The sequence below is a fragment of the Eleutherodactylus coqui genome, chromosome 8, assembly GCF_035609145.1.
Source record: "Eleutherodactylus coqui strain aEleCoq1 chromosome 8, aEleCoq1.hap1, whole genome shotgun sequence".
Classification (NCBI taxonomy): Eukaryota; Metazoa; Chordata; class Amphibia; order Anura; family Eleutherodactylidae; genus Eleutherodactylus; species Eleutherodactylus coqui.
The window spans coordinates 124,700,531-124,719,126 of NC_089844.1; positions in this window are offsets into that span (position 1 = coordinate 124,700,531).

Sequence of the window (18,596 nt, forward strand, 5' to 3'; positions counted from 1 at the left end):
AATACACCTCACATCTGGTGTACATTTAATTTTGTAGCAGAAATGATTAGCTTCCCTTTGTGGATTGGTTGACAACACAATGCAGCATGTGCCTAGACTGAGAATGGATGCCCCTGACTTCCCGCCGTGATTCTTGTGTGTAAAACATATCTCCTTACTCCGTCGCTTTCCCAGACGAGCGTGCTTTTGGGCGGTCATGCTTGAATACCTTAATAATTTTTAAATGGTTTAGAAAATTTAATCTTCAGATAAAACATCTGTGTAATATCCAGGGTCACCTGTCTCGGGCTTGAAAATCGCTTACGGTTACCAAGCATGAAAGAGGGCATTTTCCCATGAGAATGGAGCCAGGATAATTTAGGTCAGGACAGGTTTATCGACAAATTCCATGCTGGCAGCACTTTTTTTAGGCTCTAACAAAATGTACGTCCTTTTTTTCTTTTCTTTTTATAGGGAAAAAATATGAAGAATGCCCTATGGTTAACTTTTTTTTTTTTTTTACCCAGTGCTATAAAAAAAATCTAAATAAAAAAATTTCCATGGTCAATAGGAACGCTTCTTAAAAAAAAAAAAAAAGCTTTTTCTTTAGAAGTGGAGAAAATGGAAAACTATAAAACCGAGTAGTACAATACTACGCCGGGTTCAATAAATCACAACTGAAGCTTGGTTATGGTATTTGGAGTGCTTAGAGATCATCTTAATCTACTGCCAAAGTGCTTAAGATATATTGAAGGTCAAGTAAATAAGACCATTAAAGGGAATCTTTCATCAAAAAGTATTTAAAAAAAAATAAACTATTAGGAAGGAGGAATATTGGTTTTAATCCAAAACGTGCGGTTTGGATAATATTTAGTGCTTCGTATGTTGTGTTGCTGTGGCGAATGGCTCCTCTCAACATTTAGTTTGACAACTTATTGTAACCTGGAATGTGCATGTTGTAGAAGAGTAACGCAAATGAGGAGAAGACTGTAACAAGGGGAAAAAAGAATAAATGAGGAATCGCTCTGACTTATGGGGTTTCCATGAGATATGCCATGACTACAAGCTCATGTGTGAAATAGTTGTGATTGGAATAAATTTGCATACATTAACAGGGAGCGATGTTCATTCTGATGGGAGAGAAATGCTGGATGTAAAATCGCTAGGAGTTGAGAAGGCATAGAACACCTAAGGCCTTATGTATAGACCCATATTAGGGCTCTTCCAATTGGACGAAGCTATAATCTGGCACCATAGAAATATTTGGACCATCAATTTCAATCTGAGGAATAGGGAATTGAAAATAAAAATGCCATGTTTTACTGGATGGAGTATTATCCCCATAGTAGCTATAAGGAAGCACCATATGGCAGCACACAGAGTGCCAATAATTCTGTACTACTGAACAGTAGAGATTCTGTATGGCACTTACATAACACCTTGGTCTGTGTATACAGCTTGTAGTACTGGGTGGCAAAATTGTAATTCAGCAATAAGAAAAATTACATTCTCCTTAACTACACAACTACTCACCCTCCCACCCCCCCCCCCCCTTCCCATAGGTTTGGACTCAGTAGCTAGGAAGAATAAGAAAATGCATTTAAAAAAGCATGTTTTGTTTTCTTTGCCCTACAGCCACAATAACTATTTTTAAAAGGGGTAAGGCCTCATGTCCACGGGGAAAATCAAGCCTGCCTCGGATTCTTCATGCAGAATCCCGCAGCGGGTCCCTGCTTTCCCGCGGACATGAGGCCTAAAAAGAAGATTTACTTACCTGTCTGGACGCTGCGGATCTTCCCTCCATCGCATCTTTTTTTTCGGTCCGGCGGATGTGCTTGGCACGCCGGCAGCGTGCCGCGTGCATGCACCGTGCACTCTTTTTTTTTTTTTCTTCTTTGAACTCCTGCTCTCCCACGCCGGAGAGCAGGAATTTAGCTGCGGGTGTGCGTGGTTCCGGACGGCTTCCATAGGCTTCAATAGAAGCCTGCAGGAGCCGTCCCCGCAGGAGACCCGCACTAAAATGGAGCATGCTGCGGGTGTTTTCCCGCACACGCAATCCACGCCTCAGGGAAAAATGACATCCGCACGTATTTAACTACCTGCGGGTGTGCAATGCATCCCTATGGGGTGCGGATCACGGGTGCAGGACACCCACTGCGAATCTGTCCCCGTGGACATGAGGCCTAATAGGGTTCGCTGGAATGGCGCAGACCCTTTTGGGGGCAAACAAATGTCCACTGTCAAGGAAATACAGGCACTGGCTTGAACTGGGCCACAGGGGAACACATTAATCCTCTAGTGGGCCCTGCACTAGGTGGGCCCCCCATTCATGGCACGACATACAGGCTACTATTGAAAATAAAGTGTTTCCCCTCATTTTAGGTAATTTAAAATAAATTCTTATTCAAAATCCTGTCATTCCTTTCCCCATCATAATAATATATAACTCCCAGCCCGGATAGCAGTAGATCTTCAGGACCTGCTGGGAGTTGTAATTATCCCCAAAGATTGAATGCTACATAGCGCCTACTTATAACACCTCTGGAATCTGCACCTATTACTCCCCGGATTCTCCATATACTTTCAGTGGCGCACCGTTTTGCAGCACACAGAGTGCAATTTCAATGACCATTCCATTAAATTGAATGGAGAATCCAGCAGCCAGGAATTGGCAAATGGGGATCAGGTAATATTTGAATGTAGTTTTACAGTGGTGTCCACCATGAATTTTACTGATGGGCCCTAGCCGCAACAGCCTGACACTGTGCAGGTGCCATGATGGTGAACCCCTTTAACAGATACCTCCACCTCCTCCTGTGTACAGGAACATTGTTCCTTCTGTCATCAACTGACATAGGAATGGTGATAGAGTTGCGACAGTGGTTGACTAGCTACTACCATTTGTGTCTGGGGAGGGGGGGGGGCGGGGGTGGGGTTGGGGCTCGACTCTTAAAGGGGTATTCTGGGACTTTAACTATTGATGACCTATCCTCTGGGAGTTTACCACTCGGAATTCCCACCGATCAGCTGATTGTTTGGCCCTCTGTGAGTGTAGCAGACATCGTCATCACTGGCCAGCGCCAGAAGTGTAATGGCCGGCTTCACTCTCATTGAAATCAGTGCCTCCTATTAGACTTCAGGCTCATTATTGCAGTCAGGACCGGAATGCACATAATTCAAAGCAATTCGGCCCTGTCCACATAGAAAATGTGATGCAGAATCTGCTTAGAAACAATGCATCAACTCTGTGGTAAATCTGCATCACTTAAGCACCCCAAATGGGAATATGCGCTATATACTCTGACATCTCACTTTTTGATGTGGATTCCATTTGCAATCATGGCGGGTTTTCTACACGCAAGGATTTGCTTTATTGAATGAGGCTGCTCCACATGTGAATCTGTGGCAGAAATCTGCACGTAAACGCAGGTTTCTGTTACGATTTTTCTTTCAAATCCAGATTAAATTTTTCCATCTCAGATTTCCCATATGAACACAGCCTTAGGGAACTCTCTGCTCATCCAAGAACAGAAATATCTGCTTACACACTGAAGCCTTCGGCCAATATTTTAGCAGAATACTTTGTAATTGTTGCTATGGAAAGATTTGGCCTAACACTCCTTAGAAATAGGAGCGAAACTCAACCATCATCTCAAAATGTTCTGTTCTCCAGTTGTTTCTCCTTCCGTGAAATTGCCTGACTACGTGCCTGCTGATCTGAGCTACTATTAAATGGCTTTATTCTTTTCTAAAGTAAAATCTGCTTAACTATAGGTTTGGATAATGAATATTATTGTTGGTGATTCATCCATAATAGTCTATAATATTATGTTATGAAAATCAAGCGTCCGATGCAAAAGTGTGGTTTTCCCGTAAGGATGAAAAAAAATACATCCCTTCCTTGCCAAACCTCCAAAACGCTTTTTTTGGTTGCTGGACTGAAGTCTTGTATTGTAATAGGGCGGATAAGCTCCTTTTTGGTGTGGCCAGTCCGCAAGCGACTGGCTGCTACTATTCCACAGTTTACAATAAGATAACGGAGGTTGTAGTTGGATAACTCCCATGTACACATTGGATATGTTTCTACAGATATGCCTGAGGATGAGGAAATGTATATAACTCCTTGTCACAGAAGTTCTTCTGAGGCATATACTAAACATATCCATAAATCTCGGTAGACTCAACAGATGCTGAAAGAGTGTTCTTTTGGTATCCGACAAGCGGTATACAGTTTTTTTTTGTTGTAACATGGAACCTATTGCATGCATTTGGTGCATTGAACATAAACATTTAACATGATGTGAAGAGACCTTTAATTGCATTAAAGGTTCTCCTCTTGAGTCATGAAACAGATGTAGGAGCAACTTTAAGTCAGTCTTTTTCTGATAGACCTGTATCTCCCCAAAGCTACCTCTGCTCCCCAACATGCTTAGAAACCCAATAAATTCATTCTACACATGCAGAAAAATACTTCAACAGCTAACTGGTGAGATGTATCTGGCACTAGGAGTAGACAAGGAATCACTTGCCTTATCGCGGTGGTCCCCAATAAGTGATTGCGAACTACCAAAATCTTATCAGCGCTGCCAACTGTGATAACAGCCTGCAACGCTTATAAGAGTTTACTGTTCAATTCAAAAAAACTAGAATTGAGTGAGGAACGACTTGTGCACAATGTCCATGCATATAGAAACAATGGCTATGGCTCAAAAGACGGCTTTAAGAATCTTATCAGCGCTGCCAACTGTGGTAACAGCCTGCACCACTTATAAGAGTTCATCACTCAATTCAAGAAAACTAGAATTGAGCAAGGAACGACTTGTGCACAATGTCCATGCATATAGAAACAACGGTTATCACTCAAAAGACTGCTTTGAGGGAATTTCGAGCGAGAATCATTGTGTCTAAATAGGTCTTAATACACTGTAAAATTATCTATGGCTTAGCGTGTGGTGTTCCTAATTATAATTTACGTAGTCCATGTGTCCAAAATAGTCGAAGCTTCAAATTTGATCTGGAACCAAACAAGGGAATTTCTTGAGCATTTTCATAATCTTGCAATGGTAATTTCATAAGTTTCACTCTCTCTGTAATTGCACAAAAGTTGTCCCTATGAAGATCCTTAAAACAGGACCTATTGGGTTTCCTTAGTGACTGTTTAAAAAAAAAAAATGATCTAGAATCATTTAGTGGTATGCACATTTCTGAATTGTATATATTACAAGGTCCTTTTGAAGATCTAGTGTTGACTTGTGGAAAACTTCCAGTCAATGAGGTTGATTTCTCAAAAAATTGCTTTTGGTTGAACATTAAAAATGTCTTACAGTTTGTATATACTTCTAGGTTCAAGTTTATATCCTTTCAAAGAAACATTTTCCACATCAGTATGAACTTAACGACAATGCAAGAACTGAGGAATGGATAGTATTTAGTGCCAGAGGCAGGTACTCAAGTTATGATAAGTATATGAAGCGTAAACACATACATCAGTGTCCTTAGACCCAAGTAGACAATTCCTTGCCTCAGGTGGCATTTCAGGTAAAGGATCAGATATCATGGCAAGTAAAGGTCATTACAAAATTCTTACCGCTGTCCACTGATAATGTTCATATATTGGAGAAGGGTATATGTACATACAAGGCATTGTTTAGTTTAATCCCTCTCTCTCTCTTAAGTGATACGAACCTGCTTAGGGTTCTCACTCTCCAAAGTTAACTGGGTATTCCTACCATAGCAAGTTATCTCCTATTCCCAGTGGTTGGACTCCCACCGGTCCCAAAAGTGCAGCCCTGGTTTGTCCTGGGCAGCGAAAGACATGTATGCACATCTCTGATACATTCACTTCAATGGGGATAGCTGAGTGCTTAAAATCTGGTATCTCCAGTGGTCCCATTGAAGTGAAAGGAGGTAGGCAGCTGTGTCCTCTGTCGCCCACACTATGGGACACACTGGGGCTGCATTCTTGGGATCAGTGGGGGTCCTAGTAGTCGAACTACCACTGATCAGCTAGTTATTCAGTATCCTGTGCATAGGGGATAACTGTAGTGGGACAATGCCTTAAATGAAAAGTTTATCAGTGATTCAAGTTAAAGGAGATGTCCCGAGGCAGCAAGTGGGTCTATACACTTCTGTATGGCCATAATAATGCACTTTGTAATATACATTGTGCATTAATTATGAGCCATACAGAAGTTATAAAAAGTTTTTTACTTACCTGCTCCGTTGCTAGCGTCCTCGTTCCCATGGAGCCGACTAATTTTTGGCCTCCGATGGCCAAATTAGCCGCGCTTGCGCAGTCCGGGTCTTCAGCAGTCTTCTATGGAGCCGCTCGTGCCAGAGAGCGGCTCCGTGTAGCTCCGCCCCATCACGTGCCGATTCCAGCCAATCAGGAGGCTGGAATCGGCAGTGGACCGCACAGAAGAGCTGCGGTCCACGAAGACGGAGGATCCCGGCGGCCATCTTCAGCAGGTGAGTATGAAGACGCCGGACCGCCGGGATTCAGGTAAGCGCTGTGCGGGTGGTTTTTTTAACCCCTGCATCGGGGTTGTCTCGCGCCGAACGGGGGGGGGGGTTTAAAAAAAAAAAAACCCGTTTCGGCGCGGGACATCTCCTTTAATTGCTGCATTATTACAACTTGCGGCTTATGTTACTACTTCCCAGTGGTGGAAAGTGGCAAGGAACCTTGCAACTATAGTAAAAAAAATCCAACTATGATGAATTTTGTTTGCAATTTTTACAATATCACTTGTTGGTGGTATACCTTAGTTCAATTAAGCAGGACATGGGGCAATTGTTGCCATAAACCAAACTCTTTACTTGGCCCGGCAGGTACTAGGTAAAATATAAACAGTATGACATTATGTCCCACTGGGATCAAGAAGCAGATATCAAAGCACTCAGCTTAGGTCTGGTGTGGTCCTCCACTGTCTCATAACACTGAACTCCAAGCAGGTCTCACTGGTTGGAAACACCTTAACTCCACAATTGGGAAGTTTTCGGGCTTCCTTCCAGTTGCAACAGACTTTCTTGTCACATCCAAAACTTGCAACTTCAGTCACTACATACACAACTTTCTTCTTCAAAGGAAACTTTGATGTTGCCACCAATTCACAGATGATTTTGAGTCGTAGTTGAACCCTAGCCTTACCATAGAAAACATTAGTGGAGGAGGATGAACCAACAACTGGAGCAAGACCCACATAAGCCATTGCTATGGGCCTCTCTATCTTCTAAGTCTCCCCTGTCTTTTCTTTAGTTCCTATATTTGCAGAAAACCATGTACAGTATGACAACGGCACACACTAGACAGCAAAAATATGCTCTTGTTAGACATAGGGTGTAATTTTCTTTTCAGCTCATGGTAATGTTGAATATATTATTAGAAACACTAACACTGTATATTAGCCTTGTCAAACAAATAATATGGAGCTTCAGTGCAAGTAAGAAAATATACCACTAATCACATGGCACCGCCGGTGATAGACAGTGGGTTAATGTCACCACATCTAATTACAGTATTATCAAACAGACCTATCATTGTTAATGCCTGGAAATGTTGCAGGAAAATAACTACTACTGGTCATTTGTCCTCAGAGATCAGTGGAACAGCAACTGCGTCAATTTGGAAGACTCCGTGGCAAGAAAGCCATAAATGTGCATTTTAGAACGGAGCTGTGAAGTTCTTAAATGGCTGTCCAGGATTAGAAAACATAACTGCTTTCTTCCAAACAGAGTGCCACATCTGTACACAGGTTATACCTGGTACTGCAGCTCAATTTAATTCACTTCAATGGAATTGAGCTGTGGTACCTGGCACAACCTGTGGACAGATGTGGTGCTCTTTTTGGAAGCCATGTCTTCTAATCCTTTTTATAATTCTATCATTAAGGTTAATATCTACCTCCTATCTGGCTTCAAAAGTATCAAATACGTATGAACATTGAAGCAGATGGTGATTTGAGCACATACAACCCCCTAAATCTCTACTAAAAGAAATATATAAATCTTGTTACTAGTATAGCGCCAACTTATTCCACTGCGCTTTCAGGTAATTTATTTATTACCCCCCAACAAGCTGGGTACTTATTTTACCAACCCCAGAAAGATGAGTCAACCTTGAGCCAGCTACCTGAACCATGCAGGGATTGAACTTGCAACCTTCAGGTCGTGAGCAAGAGCTTAGCACTCTGCACCACATGGCTATTACTGGGCTACTGTATCACTGAATATTTGCAGTTTTCGCCGTACTAGATTTGAGATCATTGTGACTTCTAACTTTTCTTTTATGCACAAAGGTATATTTGCAGTGGCAGCCGGACAAATGACACATCCTGTTTATTCACGCAAGCTGCCTAGCACCTATCTGGACTCACACAGGACTCTTTAGACTTAACCATAAACTGCTCATTGTTCTATGACATTTTACCTAATGTCTTTATTGCTTCCTTTATGTTCCCGGTATATATCATCAATTGCTGCGTTTATTGCATTATATGTTTCCGTTTGGGGGATGGTGAATGCGTTCATCTTTTTAGTGTAAGGTTGTTTTCACAAGGTTGTAAAATAGACACATTTTTAATGGTTGTAGCACCCATGTTTGTATTTATGTAAGGGGTGGATATTATGTGACGGCGCGGCGGGGACAGACCGAGGAGGAGGCACATTTTTTTTAAAATCAAAAATAAACTTTACTAAATAAAAGCACAATAAACATTTTAGCACTTCATAGGAGGGTCTCGTACCTAAACGTTGTGTCGCAACTCATCATAACATTATGTATCAGTTTTGCTCTTAAAGCAAGAGTAACCATTTATGGCATAGATTCTATGAACCATCATGACATATATATAGGTCTCTCCATTGGCAGCAGGAAGGCACATGTCTAACTGGCCTCTCTAATTATGTCTGGCACCTATTTCACCTACATGTAGCACAACCATTGAACTGTGTTTCCACACAGTAAAACCTGAATTCTACACACAGGATGTACTACGTCATAGACGCCATTAGCTCTGAGGTATCTTACACCAGGGGTCCCCAACTCCAGTCCTCAGGGACCACCAACAGGTTGTGTTTTTAGGATATCCTATAGTAAGAACACCTGTGGTAATGTCTGAGGCACTGATGATAATTACATCACCTGTGCAAGATTGAGGAAATCCTGAAAACATGACCTGTTGGAGGTCCCTGAGGACTGGAGTTGGGGAACACTGTCTTACATGATAAAATATGGAATTATCCCCATGTCATATATGTCTTCAAATAGAACATGCTACTCCCCATTAATAGGTGCCACGCTGTGCTATTACATCCTTCATGTTAAACATTTTACATGGCATCCGACACAGTGCATCATAAGCACAAAACATAGTGGCTACTTTGCAAGGCCTTGCATTATACCAAAACCATGATGCCAAACGTATCCCTTTTCACTAATGACATTTCCTTTCAAGTGTCCCTTAAGGTCTCAACAAGGTCTACGACCTCCCACCCTGACCAGGAGTTTACATAACAGTGTTCCAGGGGCAAAAATCCACTAACGCCGCTGCTGACATCCACTTTACTGAGTATCGGCCTCTCCATCTTCAGCACCAACTCCTTGGTGTTGGGAACTGCAGAGAATGAGACTCCCTCTCCTCCCATGCGCTGTGGGGTCCTTCGCCCCAGCGGTCTGGTCGCCCTCATCTTCCACGGCTCATTCAATAAATTATTCGGCCAAAAGTCATCCAGTGTCGATGTACCTTAAGGATAGGCCATTAATGTTTAATCAGTGGGGGGTCTATGTCCCCTTCATTGTGTACACAGGCACAGTTGGCTTGTCAATACTAGTTGGCTTGTCAAGTTAATGAGACAATAAGAGTTATCAATTACAACCTCCCATACAGAAGAGCCCGTGTCTGTGTAAACAATGAAAGAGATGTGCCAGGAGTGCAGCAGTGCCTTCATTGCCCTTGATGGGTACGGATCCCCACCAATTAAACATTGATAGTCTATCCTAAGGAGGAAGAGAAGTAGGAAGACAAGCTAGGGGCTTCCTCTATCTCTACGAACCACTGACTGTTCTTCCCAGCATTACTAGCATTATAATTTTAATTTGTCAAACAATGTCCAGTATGTTGGAGAAAAGGCATGGAAGGGTTGAAATATAATGTGCTCTGTCCCGGCAGGTTATCTCTATAGACATGATATTGTTGAAATTAATAGGATCCACCAACATAAATCTCATGCCTATGGCCAGTTTAAGGGTAGAAGCTGTGGCTTGTATAACATCTCTGGAAGGCCAGTAACCATCTGCTCCCTCATACCAGATCATGTAACCAGTGGAGTTAACTCAATACAGTCAAGTGATGATGCATATTTAAGGTCAAACCAATCACCTAGACCAATATTTCTCAACTCCAGTCCTCAATTTCCCCCTACAGGTCCTTCAAAATTGCCACAAGTGTTCTCTTTATGTGGTATCCTGAAATCTTGACTTGTTAGAGGTACTTGAGGACTCGAGTACAGAAACATGGGCATAGACGTCCAGTCAGGGGTGTAACTATAGAGGATGCAGAGGATGCGGTTGCACCCGGGCCCAGGTGCCTTAGGGGGCCCATAAGGCCTCTATTCTCCATATAAGGAACCCAGTACTATAAGTAAAGCATTATAGTTCAGGGCCCTGTTCCACGTTTTGCATCGGGGCCTGGAAGCTTGAAGTTACGCCTCTGCGTCCAGTTGGTATGTGAATGGTATCCTTTGGAGCAGCTCTTTATAATTCCAACCCAATCATTAGATGACCATGTGATTAGCCAAGAAGCAATAACTACATACTTTTCTAATAAATGTAGGAGGCCCCATATAAGTAAGGTCTGGCCTCTGTAACTGCACTCACACAAGTATGCTCTGCCGGAAAATTCCATATACCATTAAAGTGACCCTCTGTTTATGGGAAAAAATTCTGTCCTGGAAAAGGATGGGAGAATGGGGTATATTACCTGCAGTTGTTGGCCATCTTGAAAAGCCAAAAACAGGACTCTGAACCGGTGAGTCAGAGGGACAGCAGAGAAGAAGAACAACAAGAAATATACCCACTCCCTCTCTGGTCCTGGGACAGAATTTCGTCGTGAAAGTGGGTTGCTTTAGGAGATGTATTACTAATTTGTTAATATTTATTGCATGACTTTGCATTTCTGATTTCCCTTGCATCAACACATTAATCCATGTTCTGCACAATAGCATTCAGGTTCTAGTAAAGTAGGAATAGGACAATTGCCAGTGTTCGAGATATCACCGACTTACTATGCTGACCTGCCAGTTTGAATTAGCCAATTAATTCGGTATAGGAGGGCTTGTGGATAGCCGCCAATGATCAGGGAGGAACTGGTCTGGAATCATATCACAACAGAAACTAAATGAAGGTTTATAGCTTGATAAGCACATACTACAGGAATCCAGCTGAACTCGTTCATGTAGTATATGACTATGAAAATAATAAGTGCGTCATCTCCAACCATACAGTCTATAACCATCTTTAACAGTTGTGATTCAATTAGAACATTGTGCCTTTAATAACTTACTGAACCACAGATCTTTCGGGACTACCTAAATTTATCATGGCTCTCATTTTTTGCTGACCCATCGTTTACAACTTACCAAGGACATCTGGTAAAAAAAAAAGGGATCATGAATAGAGATGAGTGAGCACGCTCGGATAAGCCTGTTACTCGAGCGAGCCCCGCTCTTCTCGAGTAACTGCATTCTTGTCCGAGCATGCTCGAGGGGGGCGTGGAAGGTAGTGCGAGGGAGAGAGATCTCTCTCACTCTCTTCATTGCTATCCCCCACCGCTCCCCCCAGCACGCTCGGACAAGAATGCAGTTACTCGAGAAGAGAGAGGCTCGCTCGAGTAACTGGCTTATCCGAGCGTGATCGCTCATCTCTAATCATGAAACATACAGACCTAGCAAACATTAACTTGACACTTAAAGGGGTTGTCCCGCGGCAGCAAGTGGGTCTATACACTTCTGTATGGCCATATTAATGCACTTTGTAATGTACATTGTGCATTAATTATGAGCCATACAGAAGTTATAAAAAGTTTTTTACTTACCTGCTCCGTTGCTAGCGTCCTCGTTCCCATGGAGCCGACTAATTTTCGCCCTCCGATGGCCAAATTAGCCGCGCTTGCGCAGTCCGGGTCTTCTGCTCTCTTCAATGGAGCCGCTCGTGCAGAATGCCGGCTCCGTGTAGCTCCGCCCCGTCACGTGCCGATTCCAGCCAATCAGGAGGCTGGAATCGGCAATGGACCGCACAGAAGAGCTGCGGTCCACGGAGGGAGCAGACCCTGGCGGCCATCTTCAGCAGGTAAGTATGAAGACGCCGGACCACCGGGATTCAGGTAAGCGCTGAGCGGTTTGTTTTTTTAACCCCTGCATCGGGGTTGTCTCGCGCCGAACGGGGGGGGGGGGGGGTTAAAAAAAAAAAAAACCCGTTTCGGCGCGGGACAACCCCTTTAATGCAGTGTTCTATTAGTGTTTGCTAAATATGTATAGCACCCATACTAGTGACTTTTACATAGCACCTAATTTAGGCTTCCATATTGCCAGACCTTAACCCCATTTAATCATCAAAAGCAAAAAATTAAAAAAAACAAACCTTGAAGAGCAAGTCTGGCCCAAGACAACAGGGCAAAGATCCACTTTAATGCTCTGAGAAACAACTTTTTACTTACATAAAAGAGGGAGGGTACGGATTACCAAACACTCACAATCGCTATCTTTGCACTCAGGTCAACTAACTTATTCAAAGCGATTGATAAAATGCTGTATTGTACATAAAACAAAGTCCATAAAACTTCTATAAAGTCCATGAATGCTTTTAAAGGAGCATTCACATCTTAAGAATTTATGTTGTATCCACTGACATCTACAGGAGCCATGGAAATACCCGATAAATGAAGGTCCCACCTCTGGGACCCTGGTGTCATAACTCACCGGCTGTGACAGATTGGGACTGGGGTGACGTCTCTACGTCAACCCCTGCCCATGTGATCTACACACCAGCAAATACTCAGTGCCATTCCAGTGTTGGACACAAACATGACCACTTCTCTGCTGTTGTGCGGATGGGTTGGTCGGCTAAGAGGTGTGTGTCCAAGCCAATCAATCAGTGGTTGTCTCTACACATTTATTTTGGCTCCTCTGCATGGAAGACGCTGGTTACACTTCTAGTCTGAAGATGTTTCTGGTCTAGTTAGTGGCTCCTGTCCTGTTCCACTGTCAAATTAATCTGCTTGGTGTTAAGTGTACTTGAGATGTTGTTGCATCCATATACTGATGGTTTCACACATGGGGTTGCCCTCATCAGGGTGTGTTCTCTGCTTTTAAGTAGGGTTCCATTGCATTAGTAGGGTAAAGGTCAGATTTCCCATTCCCCCAATTTTGGGATTTGTTATAAATATTTTGTTTTCTCCACATTAGTCTATTGTGTATGTATCCTTCCATTCAAAACAACCAATTATGTTCAATCTGAACAAGGTATTTTGCATTTAGCTTGGATGTAACATTTGGCTTATCAGGAGAGATAGAGTCTATTGACCCTCATTTGCTAATTCCTGTTTACCACGTTATCCATAGACTTCAGTGTAGGGCCATATGTAAGTACAGCCAGCTCTCCACTGAAGTGTATGTACAATGCGACAGCCTGGATTTGGCAAATGGGGTCATTGTTCTATTGAAAAGTGGGGTCTCAAAGATGAAGCCTGCACGGATCAGGGATTTATGGCACATACTGAGAATATGCTTAATTTCCTAACTTGGGAATGGACCTTTCTGGCTACATTCACATGCTTTTCAGGACATTTCCTAAAAAGAAAGTTTAATATTGGCCACAGTGGAATCCACCATGCTAAAGACTCCATGCAGAACAAACCTTTGCACAATGCGGTCATATTAAAAAGCTTAAGTAGGAAAACTTAAGGAAAAAAAGTTTTGGAACAAAACAGATTCCAGAGGACATGAAATCAGTGGCCACGGGCAACATATGTCTGATGTTTAATAGTGATATTAAATGTAGCCTGTTATTATATAACCCCCTCTGTCTGTATTACAAAGTCATTCTCTGTTTGCACTTCTAAGAAAATGCTTGTCGGAAAGCAGCATGATTATAATAGACAGCAATGTCCATTTATTTACACAAAAAGCATTTTACGGACAGAGGCCTGTACTGACTTGTGGCGTGTCATAAACACTTCAACTCCCATCTGTTAAAAGCCGAAAACTTAAAAGAACTTTGTTGTAATCTCATAATTCACATGAGCATTTTACGCCTGTGAACCTTTCCTGACCCTGCAAAGAGAAGAGGAAAATCCCCTTTTCTGAGGACCAAGTTTCCATTTTGTTGTTGAGTTTGAAGAATAGTGTTCCAAGAATAATTAGCCACAATAAATTGATAATTACTGTTGGATAATGCATCATTTAGAATTCTTAGGCTTAAGAGAATCTTTGTTTAGATCCTGTAAATACATGTTGTCATCTTCTTGATGAACTTGCGGCCTTAGAGATTTTATTGAAGAGCTATAAGAATGCTACATCGTTGCATCAAGGTCTAACGTATTCTGGAACCAGAGACCAAATTGCTGAACTATGAACCTGCTCACGTACAATGTAATCATCATGTAATGTCTCGCTATTTCCTTTTACGTATTGAGTTGGATAGCCCTAGGTATAGCTACAATGACATCATACTGTACAAATTGATTGATGCAAGACCACACTATTGAATTATGGAAGGACCATTGCACTTTCTCATAGCTGAAGTTGACCGTAGACATAGTGTAATTGCCATCTATAAGACCTTTGACGACCTTCATCAACATTACAATTATGTCTGCCAAATCTTGTGTCCTTGAGCAAAATTGCCAAGACTGCGGTCTAAATATTTATGGCATGAATAGAAATCACTGAATAAGATACTGCATCTGCAGTGTGTAGACAAAATGGTACATGTTAGTTGAAGCTTCGTTTTGGAGTTCTTTAGCTTTGCTCATTTTAAGTTGGGTGGGCGGGATGAGGATATGGTAAAGCACTGCCAGCAAAGCCCACACAAAGAGGATTGCTACATTGTCAACCCATGTCAAGGGTTCTTATTGTCTTGCGAGTTCCTACGCTAAAAAGACTACTAAACCCAGGCAAGGGAACCCGGTCTATAAGCAGGGTAATCGTCCCAATAAGTACGGCTCCACGCTGTAACCTAGGGATCACTTGTCTTGACCTAGATAGGAATAGGTAGGAACACCAACTTGGACATCATACACACCTACTAATATTCACTGAACAAGTGACTATTCACATTAGGTGTCTGCACACTTACAGAAACAGGGAATCCCACCCAGAACCTCATACAAGCATACACTGAAACAGACATAGTTTAAACATCCACACCCACACATGTAAGGGGCACCAGATATCACCCATCTGACGGAGAAGGGACAAGGTGTCAGACATCACCTATATGGCAGCCTAAAGAACATCCAATGTATGGAACCACACCTGACAGAAGGGTAAGGGAGCCGGGGCCCACGGAACATGCAAACAAGGAAATTAGGTGTCCAGACCATCTTCAGGGAGTGTATGGGAGAATGACTCAAACAAGCCATACAATATGCATGACTCCAAACACCAGAGTTCTGAGAGGGAAGGATGAGGAATGGATACTAACCAGCACCCTCTAGCAAGAGGGGCTGATATAGAAGCATGGTGCCTGGCGGGAGAGCTCCACACCATCAGCCAGCCAAATCAACCACACCTGCAGCAGTATAGTCATGGAAGTACACAGTGCTACAGGTCCCAGGAACACAACATGACAGCATGGCCTTAACGTAGTATGTCTACAAAATTTAGAAATAGCAATGTGGGTGTACAGGACAACACCAGGTCATCTCCTCATTATGCATGAGACCATAGAGTGCCACCTCCAAAACATCCAATAGGTACACAAAACATCCCAGCATTATGAGGCGGACATCCAGACCTTCAGGTATGTTGCTTTATTAAGAAGATTCAGTAACAATACAGTGCAATGTTTCGGCAGGATAAGAATGCCTTTTTTAAAGCTTTTTTCAAGTTCAAATTTGAAAAGGCATTCTTATCCTGTCAAAATGTTGCACTGTATTGCTGCTAGATCTTCCTAATAAAGCAGCATACCTGAAGTTTTGGATGTCCGCCTCATGATGCTGGAACGTTTTGTGTACATATTCCACAATTCAGATAGTGTGGCTGCTCATTCTCTTCTACTGAAGCAGCCACATTATGCAAAGTGTGTTCACATATTTGTTGTGTCAGACAAATGTTTGTAACATGACAAAGATTTGTGTGGTGCTCGTTACATCTATAGGTACATACGGTACTTGACTAGCTTGAAAAAGACACAGGTCCATCACATCCAACCTATAATTCTTTCATGTGGATCCAGAGGTAGGTAAAACTCCTTAAAAGACTGATGTCAATTGCCCTATATTTGGGCAAAAAAATTCTTTCCCGAGTCCAAATATGGCAAAATGAATTCTTGGACCTGGCAAGCTAAAGAGGAAGAATGGTAGTAAGGGGCCTGGAGGCTTCTTGGATCTGGGCATCTGGTTCATTAAAACCTAAAGTAATACGATAATGATGATACACAGTACAGAGACTCTATGAGCACCTGCCAATGTAGAAGCAAACAGTATTTAGCTTAAGGTACGGATCACTTAGAGTAAAGCGGAAACACTTGTGCTTTTCCTAATGAGTTTGCGCAGTGTATTGCACATCCTGTTGTGCGCACATTTGCAGGTTCTATTTTTTTGCATGCGTGGGAAATGCGCACGCAATAAAGAAAATGAAAATAAACCCATTGATAAAAATGGGTTCTATTATCTACGGTTGCTACTTCCCTGAAGTGATGGGTTTTGACTCAAAAACACCTTACATCCGTGGGAAAATCGCACGTTGGTGAGCGTGATATCGGATCGAGTTTCGCAGTCTTCCGTGTGAAATTAGGCCATAATCAGATCATAAATTCATAAAACACATATTTCTATGGGCAAACTCTGTTATTGCTTAATCAAACTTTTTTTTGGGTTAATTCTGCCTCTGTAGATTGTACTGCAATTACATTTAAGTGAGTCTGCCCCATTGTCCTCCATGGTGATGTTAAGTCTCTGTGTATGCTATAGAGAGTTAAAGAAGAAGAAAGTCTGTTTTCTCCAGTGTGCAGTAAAGACTTCATAGCAGCAGTCTCCCCCTACCAGCTCAGTGAGAAGTGACAATCCTAGTTACAGCCTGCAGAGGTAAAAACTGCTAAAAAATTTGCAGGATACAAGTCATATTATGGCCATAAATAGTGTTATTCCACATGTACACACATATCAAAGCTTATTCTGAAGAGTCATCTGAATGTACACTTACTGTATGCTTTAGTGTAAAGGGGTTTTCTTGGATTGGTATATAGATGACCTGTCCTCAGGATATCAATATGTGATTGGTGGAATCCGCTGCCTGGGACCGCCTCTGATCAGGTTTTGAAGAAACCGTGGTGCTCAGGTGTGTGGCCTCTTCACAGGGCAGTGATGTCACATCCATTCTTTCAGCACCTTCAGCAGCTCAGTCTCATTCAAGTGAATGGGATCGTGCTGCTATACCAGGCACAGCTGCTGTGAAATATACAGCATTGTGCCTAGTATGCAGTGAGGAGCTGATCAGTGGGGATCCTCTGCAAACAGCTGATTAGCAGGGGTCCCAGATGGCAGACCCCCACAGATCTGATATGGATGACCTGTTCTGAGGATAGGTCATCAATATCCTAGTCCCAGAAACCCCTTTAACTCTTTGCTTACTGAACTCATTTATTGTGACTATACAATCTAATGTTCCATGTCTTGTTTTCTGCTCTCAAAGACTCACACAGATAAACCCGCATGTAGCAAAACTCATTGGTCTGCACATGTGTCATACTTGCATTATATGTGGAAAGTTGCGAAATGAATCTGAAAATATTGCGTCTGATGTGACGTTAATTCTCAAATCTTTAATGCTACAAGATTTAATGACAGTATTAGCCATTCTTTACACTTTTCAGTTCCGAGAATTAGCCCCGTCCCGCCTCTCCCCATTGCAAATAGTGCAGAGGGGCGGAGAGGGGGTGGAGAGGAGGCAGAGAGGGGGCGGGAGCTCAGTTCCTGCTCCTGGCTCTTCCATCCTCCCCCCCCTGCAGATGAGGACAGCGTATATCGGCTCGGTGTGAAAACCAAGCCGATATACGTTCGTGTGAATGCAGCCTTAAGGAGCCCTCAGATTAGCGTATTTGCGCTGCACAATGCGAGCCTGGAATTAGCGTGCGCAATATGCAGTGAATAGAAATCATTGATGTGAATGAATTTGGTTACATTAACAAAATATTGTGTGAGCCTAAAAAACTAGAACATGCTTTATTTTTCTGCATATTTGTCCAACAAGAGTCTCCATAGAAGTCTATGGGTGCAATATGCTGCGCAATTCCATGAAAAAAAAGAGAGATCTTGACCTTATTAGGCTAAATCGCCTTTTAAATCGGGGGTGGGGGTGGGGGGGGGTTGCACGCATATGAGCAGGCTGTTCGTGCGCAAAAA